At 39.4% G+C, this 12275-nt stretch overlaps 2 long non-coding RNA genes across 2 annotated transcripts; one reads left to right on the forward strand and one right to left on the reverse strand.

Moving 5' to 3' along the window:
- Positions 1–2003: 2003 nt before the first annotated feature.
- On the reverse strand, positions 2004–4541 carry LOC111272795 (uncharacterized). The gene is made up of 2 exons (XR_002687733.2): positions 4408–4541; positions 2004–2457 (listed from the first exon to the last, which is right to left on the reverse strand). It is a non-coding gene; the product is annotated as an uncharacterized LOC111272795 (long non-coding RNA).
- Positions 4542–4633: 92 nt separating this feature from the next.
- LOC111272794 (uncharacterized) lies at positions 4634–10750 on the forward strand. Its single transcript, XR_002687732.2, has 3 exons — positions 4634–4725; positions 10227–10284; positions 10398–10750. It is a non-coding gene; the product is annotated as an uncharacterized LOC111272794 (long non-coding RNA).
- Positions 10751–12275: the final 1525 nt, after the last annotated feature.

Consider the following 12275-nt stretch of genomic DNA (forward strand, 5'->3'; position numbering starts at 1 on the left):
CAACTTCATATAAATGTCCATAATTTAGATCTTTCAGTTTTAAGAACGGTAAATAGTAACTTCCTACGCAGGTTGACGTAATGTAAACGTTACTGATCAGGCCGGATCGATGATATCTCTCCTAAAAACGTAATGTGTTGCTTTAGAATGGCATAGTACACTGACCGCCGGCCGGAGGACAGAGTTGACATGCGTAAATGATGCTTGATACGAGCTCGAATCGTATGATTCGTACAAAAACGCAGGAGTCGATGACGGATATAAAAAGCCACCGGGAACAAATAGAAAACATGTTCCGCACAGGCAAAAACATGTTGGAGAGGAAAGAACGGTTTTTCAGGGGAACTGCCACCAGCCCTCGTGTCAATTAAAACCGGAAGTATCGAGGATTTTAAGAGTCGGCATGTCGCTTTACTGTGGTCTATAACATAACGACAATGACCGCAAAGTGGAAAACAGGGGCGGGTTCGATGGCTTTTCTTACACCCTGCACACCAGCATGACAATTTTCTCCTTAGACGGCATCACTGGATTCTGGCCTTTTGAGGCCAAATGATGCGATTAAATAGATCACTATCGATCGTATACCAAATTTGACGTCCGTTTCCATAAAACAAGATAATACGAAATATCAAAAACGAAACAATAAAATATTACATTTTCATTATGCCATTTTTAATATAGGATCCGTTTCAAATACTTCCGCTATTGGTAACAAAAAAGGGATGTTCCGGGTGTAGCTGTAAGGGAAATTATCTCTAACATAGAGGTTTAGATTGCATTTCCCGCTAAAAAGCTCATCACCTCACGCACGTCCTGACGAGTCGCAGCACTTGTCAAAGCTATCTCCGCCAAAATTGATAAAGTACCATCCGACACCTGTGTTCTCTGCGCTGCGAACCTGGAGGATACGGCGCACCATGCGAACGGCGCTCACACCCATCAGAGAAAAGCCAACCAAGAAATAAGACTAACCTTAAAAAGTGACGTAAAGAGTTTACACCCTTCGTCATCCGGACGCGAAAGTGTTGAAAGCCGGGGAACACTTTGCCAAAGAAGCTTTAGAAGGAAAGAAAATAGCTTATGAAGTCACGGCTGAGCAATATAGCACATGACGCTTTGTCAGGTTCAGAGGACGTACTGGGGAGTCATACTCCGTGCAGTGTACTAGCTCATTTGAAGAGGTAGGAAGCCTGATTAGGGTGTTCCTGGCTTGATGCCACTGGTCACCTTTTCCGATCAGCCTAGAGTACTGTTAAATGAAGATCTAACATGATTTGGAGTAAACCTTGGAAAAAGAATAGAAAATTGGTTAGTGGTAGTCTCGACGGGAATGTGCCCATCTCGTAGGCTGAGCCTCACATGAGATAGATATCATGCTCCGGTGTTGGTAGTCATATATATATATATATATATATATATATATATATATATATATATATACATATATAGAAAAAAACAATTATAGGTTCCTTTTTTAAAAGTGGTAATGACATCTACTCTGGGTAGTTTAGATACAATGAATCTGCTTACTGTGAATATTAAACTACGTTTGGCCGATCGGCGCATTACAGATTTACCTACAAATAACTGCCTCATGGAAAGTGGAGCCTAGGTTTGAAGTCTCTATTGATTATACACCAATAATAAGTTTTCATCTTTTGAACGTAACGTAGTTCGCAAAACGGGCGTCATGCGTTGTGAAAATGGTCCACGCAATTGAATTGGTTTAGTCTCTTAAAAATTTAATATTTCATTTATATTTATGTATGTTAGTCTTAGAAGTTTTGTCGCAGGATCTTGCAAGTTATTTAAATAATCACGAGCTGAAATTTCAGATTATAGTTCGCTTGCAGGTCTTTTAACTCGGACAAATTTGCCCTAATCATTCACTCAGTAACTTATTTCTTGCTTTAACCTTACCTTTGATTCAAAGCTCGAATACTGGCAGAAGTTTCTACAAAATGAGTATTCTCTAATTGATGTAGGGATGACAATTAAAATTAGTAGAGTTTAAATAGATTTTATTAATGATTTTTTATTCAGCTATCTCAATTTTAAACTAATGACCTCTACGATGAGTTTCGACGAGATGCCAGTTTTTGCTTACGGATTTTTTGAGATCTATTTATTTACACAAAAAGCGCAAAGAATTCGCCAGATTGGTGGCGTCACATAAAAGTTTAATGTACATAATTCTTGCGTCTCTGTGAAGACTTAGATAAACCAAAAAAGAGTGTCTTCAATTGTCTGTTAGTTCAATGTTTCCACCGTCGTTGCTTTGAACTGATCCATAACAACGTCTATGACTATCCGCAGTTAATTTCTGCTGCACAGAATCTCGCAGTTAGACTCGTGTTTCTTTATCGGACGTAATACGAAAATCCCCTGCTGGCGGGCAACGTAGCATTGCCGTATGATCGGCTGAAACAGTACTTTCGAAAACAGTGGCGGCAGCTGCAATAACAAACAGGACTAATTAGCGAAGGGTCAAAATACGTGAATCTACAACCTCACTTCCCGTCGACAAGGCCACTAACGTTAGAGCAGCTCGCGATGCTCCAGCTCCCACAACAAGCTGGACACTGTCTTTTCTCTCTTCCGTAAAAATTCTTTTTTTTTTTTTTTTTTTTAGTTTTGAAACTGTACAATTAAAAGGTATAATGCATTAGGAAAAATACGTTGTTTCGACTTCTTCGATTGCCAGACATATGTCATAATCGATCCCGAAGGCCTATCAGCTTTAATCTAATTATTTTATCTAGACATGAGACAGTTTTATAATATTATAACGCGTCGTACGTCCTTTTAACACGCATCTTACTCTGCTGTCCTTGGCAGCTTGCCTCTCGACTCTTTGCAGAACAGCTTTGCTTCTTTATGTACAGTCCTATACATCCAGTCAATGAGGGTTTCATACATCAATTTTCAAACACTTTACATTCGCTATGATGATAAACAAAAGAGGACGGTTATGGCGTTATAGCTTCGTGCATCAACTTGACTACAAAGTTCTGTCAGTATATTTAAGGATAGATTTTTGTATACTATTTTACTGACGAGTGAAATCTACGATCAATCGACGGTTTGTGGAGAGATCACAGTAACAATGACAATGGGTAGTCGTCATAAGGGTACTTGCTTTCCTCGGCCCCGCAGCCTTTTGCATTGGCTGAATGGAGAATGGTAAAGCTGGCGCGTCGCGGCAGATAGCTAGCATTATGAACTACGATATTCTAATCCGTTTTTTTACACGTTTATATGATTATTATCGCTTGCGTAGGAATAGACATTGAACGTATATCTTGCGTATTTATCAGCACTAGCAGGTTTCAAGGAAGATCAAAAGCTAGGTAGCAATTGCTTTGCATGTCATACACGAACTACTATTAAGATGGTTACTAGTATAGACGCGAGACGTTTGTCCTGACTACCTAGGCGTTTTTCTCCTTTCATCTGTCTAAACGTATCCGTAATGAACTAGGAAAATGTTGAGTTAAATTAAAGAGTCAGGTACAACTTATCAGAAGCACCAGTGGCAAACATTTCGTCATAAGCGCTACTTGTTTTTTTTCACGTGGTGATTTGAACGTGGTTTTACAAATAGTGTTTGGCTGTTGCCGTGGAAGTGGTGCTAAATTCACCATTGGCTATGTAACTCAGCTGTATGTAACTTCTTGTAGTGGCTGCCAACATTCAACGTAGCTCTGATGCTGAAAATCTTTGTCATTGATCCGACAATAAGTGCTTGCGAGCAGTCGCTTGTCCCAATGCAGTAACAGAAGTTTCCGACATTTTACTTACTGGACGAAGAAGGGAAGTTGACGACAATCAACACTAATTTCTTTTTGACTTTTTCTCTAACTAAAAAGGTTACCTAGCAGCCTTAACCCATACAGTCTTCATGCCATGTATGCGTCATGTTCCGGACATAAAATTAATGCCACATCGGAGTATCGTTCTCATTTGGACCTGCCCATTAGTACAGGAACGTACCGCTATTCGAAGAGGATTTGGAGCTTTTTTTTCGCAAAAAAATCACTGGTACACTAAATTTGAATGTGTGTGCCTTGTAACATCTCACGGCTTTCGTAAATTCACTATAGATCCCGACGAGCGTTATTATAAAAACGTTGTTGTATTATAGAAACGGCCAGTCGCCAAGAGACTTAATGTATCGATAAAGGGAAAGTTAGTTATCTAACATCTGGATAGATATTTCAAAAGACAAGTTAAATCGTTGCTGTTTCCTGGCTTGAAAAACACGAGGTGGTCCTAGACTGTCTGTCACGTTATAACAGTGCCCTATTTCGGGTACATATTACACCGGCAGTGGACCTGTTTTTCCAGTTCGTTCTTAAACAGAAACAACAGCGACTTTGTCGCTATGTGTCTATGGCCAGCTACCTTGGCATTGTAGTAAAATTGGCTTGGATTCCTGAGCTGGATAATGAAGCTATGGCACTAGCGTTGGTGGTTGCCAAAAATGACACAGCGCTAGACGACGAAGGCCGCAGTGGGGGCTTTTTTCCTTGTGAACGAGAGCGAGACATCTGGCGACGATTACGAACACAAGGACAAAGGACGGCACAAACAGCTAAATGTGGGCAACAACAGCACCAGTCAAAGCACATAACAAGGTAGGACTTCTAAGCTCCCGGCATAATGACGACCGTGAAACGCCAGCGAACACTGCTTGAAAAAGCTAACTAGCGAAGCAAACAAGTAAGAAAATCTCTCATTATGTCTCTGTATTAGTAGGTCACTTATTTACTCAGCTTGGCAGGTATACGCTAGCTACCTATACCCAGTTTATATCTGTGTGTGGTACAGGCGATGTAAGCAACTCTATCGGTTACCACCTCCCCCCGATTTGCCTTGCCAAAGAAGAGTTCGTCGTGTATGTGTGCTTAGCCAGCAAATACGTCTCCGCTTCACCACCATACTATTTTTCTGTCTTTTGTTGACTCTAGTACCGTTTGCTGTTGGTCGGTAATAGCCGTATGTCTCCCTCTGACGAGGAACAAGGCTCGTCTGAGCTGTTGTTGTTACTATATGCGTGACTCCTTTGCTTTCATAGAGCTTTTGTTATTGTCCAACTCGTCGGACGCCGCTACATGCGACTCGGTTTCTGTCTGTTGATCGCGACTAGCAGTTGGTTATAGGTTGTCTCATGACATAAACTATAGGTGCAACGCTGTGATGTATGGCGCCAACTTCTCTATAGCTTTTCGGTTTTGTCGTTTTGGCTATCGGCGACTATCTCGAAGACATTACATTGTGGACATATATGGCCTTAAAGATGCAAGTCGGCCCCCTATTTCTTTCCTGTTTATCTGACAAACCGGTGATAACATTCTTCAAAGCGTACACAAGAATTAGGAGATATTATTATAGCGAGGTTAGCGTCTTCCCAGTTATATCTGGGACTCGGGAGCTCAGCACGAGGAACATATACTGTCGCGTACAAAACAACGAAAACGTGGCACTTAAGTAAAGTGTCTAGTTATAAATTATCGAACGCACGCTAATTATAGTTACAATAAACCTCCACTCTTCCACTAGTTCCAACTGACATTGCGCGGAAAAGATTTGCTGTGATTCCTAGGAAATAATAATTGTTATCCTCTATATAATATAATTTTTCTGAAGCTATAAAAATGCTGTGAAAAGAAAATAAAGACAAGCGTTATTTCGATGTGAGCGCTCGTGAAAAAATTAAACGTCAACGGCCTGCCTCATCAAGACCTCGAAACTCAACCTTGGAATATTTAGCGTATTTTCAATTTATATGCTAGCGACTTAATGCTACATGACACAGTTGTTATCAGGGTATTGATGTAGAACAAAAGAACTAGAAAACAGGGAATAACTTTTATAGATTCCGTCAAAGGCTTACGGCGTAAGTACTGATGATTCCGATCCGGTAAAAGCTACTATACTATCACAACTAGGATTTGAATTGCTTAAGCCTGCGTAAAATCCAGGGCGCTTTACCGTGCCTAACAAAACACGTGAAGACCTCCTTTTGCTGAACTCAAAGTTTTGCCTATATCCTAACGTAAATCATCACTACGCACCGTTTTACTGTAAAATATTGAATAAACCGGGTATAATGTTGTCGGAAACTCGGCGTGTTGATGTAATTTCCATGCTTATATCTGGCTCAATAGGAAGATATCAACTGATTAACCACCTAGAGCACAAGATCGAACTTTTCGAACTACAAAGCAACAGCTAATGCGAAATGGGACAATTTGCTATTCATGTGGAAGAAATAAGTAGGCCGAGCTTTGTTTTTGTGGCAGTGCCTTATCAAAGACATCAGAAGGAACGACCTTCTGGGTTGGCTTTTTAATGTAATCTCAATTGGAATATGAGTCAGAAACCCAATGATCATCTATTCAAACGTATGCGCGCAATTGTAATTTTAAGCTTACCACCTCGTTAACTCAGTAGATAAATGGACAATATACTTTCTTGCCAATCGTTGTTGTTGTTATTATATTTATCATCTGCGATGGCTTGCATTGGAAAAGAAGGCACCAGAACGCACGTATATATGTGTTGTGCACAAAACCATTCTGCTACGTTCACGTTCATGGAAAGTACCAAAAGTAACTTCCAATCGAAGCTTTTCAATCCTAGACTTACTACTCATCGCCTTGCTTTGGGTTAACCCCTATTATCACATGCCTCAGAGAAAAGGGTACCGTTTTTGTCCTACTCCGTTTTCGCTATCCTTCAATGCCCTGTGAAACTAGGTCACGTCATTTAGTCAAAGCGTTGGCTTCAATACAACATGTCATCTGGTCTTATCGTAAAGATAGCGTTATAGAAGAAGTGTAGATATGCTTTTCTATGCTACGATAAAAAGGCCATAACACTGAGATATCTACAATGGTAGAATGTATTTACCATTCTTGCTGCCAAAAGCAGCTTTTATATCCATCGGGTTCTAAAATTGACGCGGCGATCTTAATGCCAGTATCAAAAACAAGTATTTGTAGAACGCTGAGGTTAGCTCACAATTACGAAAAGTTCTCAAACTTGGTATATTGCTCTCTTTACGTTTCAATATAATCTTTTTTTTTTGATAGGAAAAGATGCTCTTTTCCCAAATGAGATCTTTTTTCTTGTAAGATTCTCCACCCTTGCATGGTGAACTTCCGTATGTGTTAGATAGACTTTCGTTGTTACTGAGCGTTTATTGAAACCGTCAACAAATTTAGTGTGAGAGAAGCCTTAATGGAAGAGAATGTTAAAAAGTATGATTAGCTGATATTTTGATGAAGTATTCATCTAACCTTCCTTGAAGCAAGCTCTGCTGAAAGTTAGACAGAAAACGATAAGAGTGGAATTATTGTTTAAAAACAACGTTCTTCATCAAAAAAATTACGAACGTTAGGTGCATGTAATGAGACTAAATATAGGAATAGGTTAACTAAGAAAACTATATATATATATGGAAGATTAGTGTATTTGAGTGCTTTATGGATGGCAGTTAGTTTCAAACTACAGCGGAAGAGACGGATCACAGCTTAAATTTTCCATTCGATGGAAGATTTATTACGAAAAACCGTGACCCAAATAATTATCTGAAGAAAATTTTAATTTCGAAAAGCAGCTCTGTGGAAGATCCCATACAGGAAGCTGTGGTCACTGACGAACTAAAAATACCGAAGATAACTGGCTGGTCCGACTTTTCGCTTGCTCAATTAGAAGCGCTGCAGTGTAGACCTTGACGATGATCGGAATAGCAGAGGTGCCTGAGTTAGGCTCTCTTTTTAGGGCCTCATAGGGTCTTCATAGGGCCTCTTTTTAACGACGCAGAATAGACCAACTGAATGAATAGACGTCATGAATAGCCGGAAATACAATTTTTCTTAATGGCTTCTACGGACATCTGTCAGTTGTTTTTTTCTTCTGTCAACTAGATGGCGTTCCTACAGTATATTGGCGAATAGTAATTTTCAAAGCCATCTGTATATCATTTATTATGGCTGATTTGATTAGATTGCTCGCTAGTCGCGAAGCTGTGGCAATTATCAGCAAGGAACTTGCTTTGACGACAATTATAAAAGTAAACTACTAGTTTAAATTGTAAAATCAATACGTTTTCTTATTATACTCTCCCCATTGTAGATCCACGCAGTGAGTAAGATTGGGCTCTGTCTCGGTTGATCAATCAGCAGATCCTTAGGCATACTTCCTCGATCCGCCTCCAACGACAAACAGATTACTCTAATTTTTTTGTCTTTCTGCGGGACATGTAATGTGTCGTTTCAGGAAGCGAAATCTAACCAGAAATATTAGTTTGATAGAAATCTGGGTTGAGCATAAAAGTTCTACAAATCGTGACGACAGTTGATGCAGATGTGAATGCTTTCCGCTCCGTTCAGCCAAGCACTTTTTAAGTCCTACACATAAAGTCGCCTGCCTTACTATGGAACACTGCACTCATCGGCGCGCTGAGAAAAAGCAAAAATTATAAGATTTCCATTTGTGCCATTTAATTGAGAAACAGACAATATCTACAAAAGTTAGAGTCTAAGCCCATGTTATAGCGGTAGTTTAGGTTTAAAAGACGGTTTAGACAGGCACATTTGATTTCACGCTGAGAACCTATCGTCTGAAGTAATATTCAACGTCAATACCTGCCACAAAACTCGAAACGTAGTTGCTACCTCTGATACGGCGATCGGCACATAAGATTCGCTTGTATCGCTTTGTTTATTTATATCTGGTTTTTTGACTTCGTATCGACGGTGTGCAGTGGTGGCGGCGACCTTCGATGCTAAACGTGCTATGTCAGTAAGTACCTGATGTCGCTGGGAATGATATAGCTTGAGGAAAAAGCGAATTAGTAAAACAGCATACAAATCCGCAGCAGATAGAATGAGTGGCTACATAGAAAATAGTGTACGAGGGTGTAAAGTCCACGTAATAAAATTACATGTTTATAAAAAGCTACTCGGCCTTTCATTTATAGTTAGGATATAACCTCGTCATTGTCCTAGGTTTTTGGAAGGCACCACAGTTCAACGGACATGCTTATCACTTCGGAATGGTGAATGAAGCCCTATATTAATAAATCGAATATTATTTTTATGTAATCCCTAATCTCGTTCATGCTGACCTCGTTTCAGAATCTCGATGACGAGCTTATAGTTTTTACAGCTTTTAAACTGTGACCTTATTGACAGACACAATAAAATTCCCAAATATTATTACGTATATATCTGTTCGTACACCTCTAGCAGTAAAAGTATACTGTATATTGATACTGATATTAGTGAGTAAATCCTCCAAAAAGAAATGTGGCACAGTGAAGCTTCGAACAGTTGGCTTCAACTTCGTAGCAATAGCAATAGCAATTTATGCAATATGTAGTGTGATTGCATTTAGCACGATCTCCGCTTCTCCAACATTGGCAGGGTTCCAAAACCCTCTGCTTCAATACCGCTTGATTTATAACGCGTACATTATTTTCTGTCGACCTTTAAATTATTTGCTTCCATGAATGAGAAGACATTGTAAAGACATTTTCGCAAAAGACTTTGTATCTATTCATTGGAAATTTCCCAGAAAAAAAATGTAAGCCCCTCGTTTCAGATCTCCTGTGTCCGCCGAGTTATTTATAGCTGAGAACTCGACAAAACAGATCCGGCAATTTTGCTTGAATGCGAGAGGGGCAGCCGAAGTGTACGTCCTTGAAGAAGTCGACGGTAGACGACGTTAGAAGGAGCGGCGTTTCCATTAGTTCCTTTTGCCTAATTCTTTGCTTCTTCACGTGTGCTATGTGTGTGCTGCAGCTAAAGACGAATTCAAAGCAAGCGTCAAATACGCTCTCGAAAAGCTTCCCCGGGGTAGTCCGAGCAACAAGAGGCCCGCCGTTGCGGTCCATTTATTTACTATATGTACTTTAAGACATCATTTGTTCTTCGAGTGAGCAATAAATAGGTTAACGACTTTCCCTCATCTATTATAAGAGAGCTAAACAAACACGCGGACGGGCATATACAACACGAAACGATCCAACTGCTCACACAACGTACGCATGATGTACACAGTTTAGAGACTCAAGATTTTTGGCGGCCATTACATTTTTCGTTGAATTATACAAACCCAACCCACAATGTTTTAGTGATAGATGATTTATGGCTTGTAATAATAATACAAGTGTTCAAGTTTCACCTTAATTATAGAGTGGCTGCGTTTTTCAGCTGTAATGCATGCAACAGCCGTCAACAACAGGATTCCCACGGGGACGAATGGTCTAAGGTAACCTAAGCTAAGGCTTTTCCAATAATTTGCACATGCCAATGATGATGATGACAAGCTTTGCTAAATTACCCTAAATGATTTTCAGTTACTTATATTGCTAAAAAATTCAGCCTGCTTTTCTCAAGGGACAGATGCAGAATGTCGGGAGAAGGCAATTTTTGTATGTCGTCGTCGTCGTCATTCATGTATTCAAGCACTGTTCGACGTACCGCAGTGGGCACATTATTCAATATCGAAAACACCGAAGGGGGGCAGACCTGTATCAACCTGTTGAACTAAACGCTTCGTAGTTTCGTGTGGCGCACGGTACCCGACTATGCAGAGGGTCTAAAAGTGCTGCCATGACGGGTTTATTCATGCTTCACGATATCTAATACCTTAGCATATACCATCTAGAACAGTAAAAAAAGCATTTAGTACTCGATTGTAGCCAGTCAGAACAAACAGACCTCGCAGTTACTAGAATAAATCAATGCATTATACAACTGTCTGTTTTTCTTTACATAATACAATTGTGTAGCGAATTTTATTTAAATAATTTAACATATTTCTCTGCGTTTACACCCACAGCAGCTAATCCCTTAAACTGTACTGCTATATGTTCAGAAAGTTACTTAACGCTATATGAACTTAAGCACTATTGAAGAACGTAAGATTCCCTACAATTTGTTTTTTGTTGTTCGATAACATAAGAGGTTGTTTAAAAAACTGAAGTTAAATAACGCAGGAAAAATTATTTGAAGGGGAATTAAGCACACATCAATGTCGGCTTCTGAAGGTTTCAATAGTAGTTATTTCCTCATAGGGTTCCGTACCTTCGTAAATACCCCCCCTACATTTCAAGTTTTATGTCTGGTACCGTCGTTAAGTAGTCCATCAGGTGGCTGGCTCGCTGCTTGAAACGAGGTCTGCCAATTCCCGGGTTCGAATCTACATCGCAGTGAGTCGCTGCTAGGCTTAGAAACCAAATATACAACTCACTAAGCTATCACATGGACTTCATAAATGCACTATGCATAGTATAGCAGCGATACAATTATACTAAACATAGAATAGGGAACTTCTTCAAGACACAATTTTGGCACTATAACGCAACCATGGTCGCAGACCAACCTCATTTTTTAAGTGAGCAAGCTAATTTGTGCTAAGTTTATTACCCAAACTTGTAACAGATGTCCATTTTGAAAATCTAAATTATTACATGACAACAATTGCCACACAACTTATAACAAACGTTGCCCCATATCGTATTCTTCCCTGATATCAAAATAGTCTGTATCGTCAAGCTAAGCATTTCTAACTATTCTCTAACCGGCAGCGAGTTCTAGAGATCTTGTAGTTTCGCAGAAAAACGAAAGATGTAAGGATGATCCACGACCGCTATCGAAATACATACCCATATGTATATGCAGCAATCTAGACATAAATCCTACGAGAGAAGAACTAGTTGCTTTGAAGATATCTATTTTCATAAACATTAGTCCAGTAGCATAGCATGTGTCCTAGCTTGAAAACCCCTGTGTGAGAACTCCCGACAAATTGGAAAGAGGATTTTTTTTTCGTACGACTTTCAGGTTAATTCAAAAATCATATTGCTGCCATAATCATATCCCTTTAGCTCTAGATCTTAGATAAGTACTACTGAATAAAATTCTTCTATGCAATAAAATAATAATTGTGTTCCAGCGCCCTTGATAGCGCTCTACTTGGCATATCGTACCTATCGATGCCTATAATACTATGTTTCATTTACGTAAAAATAAAGGTCTGTTCGGCTGTACATCTATCTAATGTGAGCGTCACATTAGACTAGTCGTTAAATCCTATTCATTTTGAGCTAAGTTCTTTTAGGTATCTACAGCTTCATTTTGAGGATGAGACTACGAGATAGATTTTTCGACGCCTTTTTGGTAATTTTTCACGACCAGCTTTGTGGATTTTTGAAAAATCTATATTTGAAAATTATTTGTTTTTTTTCCATTCGATAT

The sequence above is a fragment of the Varroa jacobsoni genome, unplaced genomic scaffold (assembly GCF_002532875.2).
Source record: "Varroa jacobsoni isolate VJ856 unplaced genomic scaffold, vjacob_1.0 contig03290, whole genome shotgun sequence".
Classification (NCBI taxonomy): domain Eukaryota; kingdom Metazoa; phylum Arthropoda; class Arachnida; order Mesostigmata; family Varroidae; genus Varroa; species Varroa jacobsoni.